The sequence below is a fragment of the Perna viridis genome, chromosome 7 (assembly GCF_037379345.1).
Source record: "Perna viridis isolate PV_CMFRI_1.1 ecotype Kerala chromosome 7, ASM3737934v1, whole genome shotgun sequence".
Taxonomy (NCBI): Eukaryota; Metazoa; Mollusca; class Bivalvia; order Mytilida; family Mytilidae; genus Perna; species Perna viridis.
The window spans coordinates 4520059-4525250 of NC_142451.1; positions in this window are offsets into that span (position 1 = coordinate 4520059).

Here is a 5192-nt window from a genome sequence, read left to right on the forward strand (position 1 = left end):
ATACCTGACTTCTCCGTTCCAAGTAAAGGCGTAACGTATTGGCAAGCAACGTTGTTGTCAACGTGTAATATTGAACTAATGCCATTAATGCAGACGATGGTTACTGATATTTATCACGTCAATCTTCCAGAGAACTGTGGACAGCAATGACTATTTCGGACGGTAAATAACAACTTGAACAAAAAATAGAATCAGAAAGCTGTTCACTTATTTAAGGTGAATTCCATTTGCACGACTAATTTAAAATACTTGTAAATCATGCGATTGAGTTTTGAACCATTTTTTAATAATACTCCTGCGAGACTTTTGTTTCTTCAAAATACCTAAAATTTACGATATGTTTCATAGATATTTTCTAAATCACTCTTTGACCATATGTTTTTATTGCCATTACTTGAAGCACTTGATATAAATACTTCAAGAATTTGCTCTAGATTAAAATTTGCCAAAAAATATGGCATATAAGTCAATATCTGCTAATAGTAGAAAGACTGCCTATTAAGTTTTATTGTGATGCTAATAAAAAGTTTTAGGGTTTTAGTGGAGGACGCTCACCCTACCGGTGCACCTGGTCTATGGTACCCAGTTGGTTTTTTTTAGTCTGAGTTGTTCTTTTACTTTTTTCTTGTACGTGTTAATTTGGTCATTTCATGTCCTTTGATGAATGTGTCTGTTTTCCATGTCTAGTCTTTACCCATAGATTGTATTCTTTTGCTTTCTGCTAAAATCTTGGTTCACTTGATTATTCTTTATCATAATTTTATCCTTAACCATGCGCGAATATTTATTACAAATGAACAGCAATTCTTTAATGGTAAAAGCATTATCAATTCCCAGGTATTTCCTGTGTATCTCTGTATATTACAGTTTTTTTTTAAAAAGTATATATTATATATCAAAACTTTTCTCAAAAGTCGCACCAATTTTATACATTAAAACCATGCAATCGTTATGCTACCCCTTATAAAACCTTTTAAAAACGTTTCCGATACCTAGCAACAGTTCATTCAATAAACATGATTATTTCTTTTTTTTTGCTTCGTTGAGGCAGTAATCTCTATAATATTGTCCTTTATAAATTATAAACGCTGATTGAATTATGACTTAAAAGCACTGTTCCGTGCATGACAACAATTATTCTTAGGAGACTACTTGTAATTACGTCACTGCGTCTGCATCATGCGGTTTAGTACATGTAAAGCACATTATAAAATTTTAAAACTATCTATCATTAATCATTCAAATAATTATTGATTTCATATTTTCTTACGGGACCAGTTTCAATCATAATCCTTTTGGAAACCTAGGAAACTCGATTGAAATATCTTACGGAAAATCGAACTAAAAAAACTTAAACATGTCAAAAGGGAACGCGAGTGCATTTAATGCAACATTGCCCTAAATGATCAAATTATCCATGGAAACATGATAACGATGCACAAGAAAATAAATATTCATAACATCATAACACTTCCGTTATTACAAAGACGTAATACAATGGAAACAATTATAAACCAAAACTCAACACAGGATTTTTCTAGCCCAAATGTACTTGAGTTTTTGAATTGTCAAAATTTTGACCGAGTAGCATTTTAGATTAATAAAACCACATTGTAATCATCTGCAAAAATATCGAAGCAGGGACACAAATGGAGACTTCTAAAACATCAGAATCAAGACATGGCAAAAACGTGGAAACAGAAAAAACCTTCATACGAAACAGAAAAACAAAACAATAATAAAATTAAATATTTCGAAATGAGAAACAAATTGATTTGAATTTATGCAATACACCATAATGTTAATATCTATAACATTTGTAACATGTTAAATCATGTTATTTTTTTATGCCGTACAGGTTGTAACTGGATCATAACCATATTTCCTTTATGAGTTTGTGCCAATAAAGTACTTGTATTTGTAAAAACTTAGATTTAAAAAAAAACTTACACACAAAATAAGGCACTTGCAACGCCAATAAAAATACGGAAGTGAAATCATGCGTTGCGAAGAGCAAATAGTAACCAAGGGAACCAATATTCTAGCGGAAATCAAAATGATGTAGTCCAAGGACAAAGATCAGACATGAAAAACAGACACACACAACAAAGAACATGAAATAACTAAATAACATATACAAAGTAACAATGAGCAACTCGGACGCCACCAAAAACTGGGAGCATGGACCAGGCGTACCATTGCAAGTTCTACTTGACACACGACACACGTCACATTGCAGGTGAGTAAGGTAGTTCCATACGGTAAGGTCACTTCTGAAAATTTGATCTCATTTTATTGAAATAAAGCTGTTTTGAGGCACTCCACACAGGAATTTCAAGTGTTGTTTCTTAAAAAGTACATGTTTTTCTAATCATTGCTGCGTGGAGGTTCAAGTAATTTACAATTAATTTAATTAATTAAATTAATAATTATTGTCATAAAATCCAGTAGCCATGGTTTCAAACTGAACAAAATATTACTAAGTTTTAGTACAAATTTGGAGTGCCTTTCCAAAACTAATAGCCAAAATACTATGTTTTTTGAAACACCAGGGCTTAGAAACTAGCACATGATGAAAACATGCATGGGGAAGGTGGAAAATGACAAAAATGATAATACCCTTTTCTATTCATTTTCTTGCAATTTTAGTTCCAAAAGTTTGTGCAAAATGAGGTATTTTGAAAATTAGCTAGTTGATGCTGAGGAGAGAACTTAATACGAATGTGGACTGAAACATTTCAGTTACCTTTCTTCTTTTAAATCACACTTGTTCACCAATACATTTATTACAACTGTATTATTATATATAAATGCTTCACTTCATTAAAACAATATAACCACCAAATTTCAACTTTTAATTTTGAAGTTTTACAAACTTGTACTGGGTCACTTCGGTGTGCTTAACAGTGCGCCTAAAAGTAACTATATAGTGCATTCTAAAATTCGTCAAGTTTGGAAGTTAGTCAATCCGGTAAAACGTGATATCTACTTGATGGTATATGTAATGTCTCTTCTGTGAGATATAAACTTCTTGTTAAGCAATCAAATTCTAGTGATGGCCATAAAACTAATTTAGTGATGAAAGCAGCGAAGCTAGACATATCCTGTTTTAGAAGCTTATTTGACAGTTCACAAGGTCTACGTAAAAAGTAAGTGTACAAATCATATGCACTATGGTAACAAATGAAATGTATACTTCATAGACTGAAGATGCTGATATACTGTCACTGTGAAAGGGAAAGTTACAGTTGGAAAACTAAAATCAATACGTTTGATATAAATTTTCGATTTCAAACATCCTATGCCATCTATGTATGGGTAACAGTTTAAGTATGTAATAGACGAAAGGGTATCAGTTGTTTTCAATCTGAAATTTATTTAGGTAGATTAAAAATATTGAAATTAGCATTTTTAAAGATCATCTTAAAAAAAGAAAACTAAAGTTAAAGGGCTGGGCCAGAGCTTGATTTTTTTCTGAATCAGACCGTGTAAAAACCTATCTACATACTGTTATGGGAGGAGACCGAACAGGTGTGGTCCATATATTGTCTTCATAGGTTTTCTATAGTCTGTGGAAACACTTGTTTTCCAATCTGGACAGTCATATTGTTGACCAGAATTTCCAGCTTCTTAGAATCAGTGTGGCTATTTATAAAATCACAAGAGAGTGTGTAAGCAATTTTCATGTAGATGTATGATTGTTTGCTTTCAATTTTCAAATTGAATATATAGGTTGACTACTGAGACTTTCAAAAAAGTTAGTTTCAAGATTCCATTAATTAATTAATTGATTATACGTCTAATGAAAGAAACATCATTTATTTCAGGGTGACAGCTTATTATCAATTAAGGATACTCTGTTATGTACTAGTACGAAAACCTGAGCTAGATTAAAGATGTTAAGTCACCAATATATAACCATTTTATTAATCTTAACACTTTATGTGAGTTTTCTCGCGGTTTTCTGTTTTTTTTTTTAAATCATTTTTTCATATAAATCTCTGTAGTCTTTACTTTGGTTTTGTCCCTGTACTCCAACGGTTGTTGTCGTTGATATATATTTATCTTCCATGCCACATATAAGAATAAAGATCGAGATAGGATTCATTCTGAGGTTCTCCTCCCAGTTCATTTTTCTTACAGTTGTTAACTTTCTTGTCCATTCTTTTTTTGGTTTCCAAGCTCTGCGTCCCACGCATTCGTTGAATCTTCTTCCATTTTCATAACTTCATGATGCACCATTCCTTCGATTTTCTACAGAACAATGTTTTGCCTAGTTGTCCTTGTGTTTCCTAGATCCCTTCTGCAACCGCGTCTTTAAATACCTCTGTATGCTGAATTTACAGACCATTTCCATGTTGTGCGTACTTATATTTAAACAATTAAAATATTTTTATCCGTGGAATCGCTCAGATTCAGGGCAAGTCTTGTCTTAATTACCTTTAATTCCCCAACAAGTGACTAAATAATTGTTTGGGATAAAAAGAATTAGTTTGTAGTGTTATGGTCTAAACAAAATGACAACCTAAAAGGTACGTAGCAAGCTTACCATTTCAATATCATGGTATGTCTTGATTTTGGAAACATGGTCGATAACAAAGTCTGCTTAATTGTGTGTTTAGAGTTGACCGATCTAAATGTATTATATCATTAATTAAGACAAGTTAAAACAAGTTGCTTATATTTTCCTTTGTAAAATTAATCTTCTGAATTAACCACTTTTATTCCACCTACGCATGTATTTCATTTTATTAGAGTGATAATTGGTAACTCATTAAAACACGTGTGCAGTATATCGAAAATAGCAATATTTTTGTACTTTATGTCCGATGGGTCGATGCCACTGCTGATGACCAAAGCCCCCGAAGGTATTCACCAACCCAGTGGTCAGTGTTGTTTGAACCCGAATTATATCAGATTTCATTCGTCATATTTATCCAAATTTGCACATCGAGGCTTCATCAATTGTTTTGCGTATGGTAGAATCTCTAATTGATTGATTTGGCTTCCTATTTCGATAGTTTTGATTTTGAGTACTTCTTGCATATTTCATTCTAAGCACATATAAAGCATATCAAAATTTACAATGTATATCAATTTGGACAATTTGTTGAATACCATGTAAAATGAAGTTCCATCTGAAGTTATTTACACAGAGTACTAGTGTGTTAAACCAAAGTAACTTCTCAATG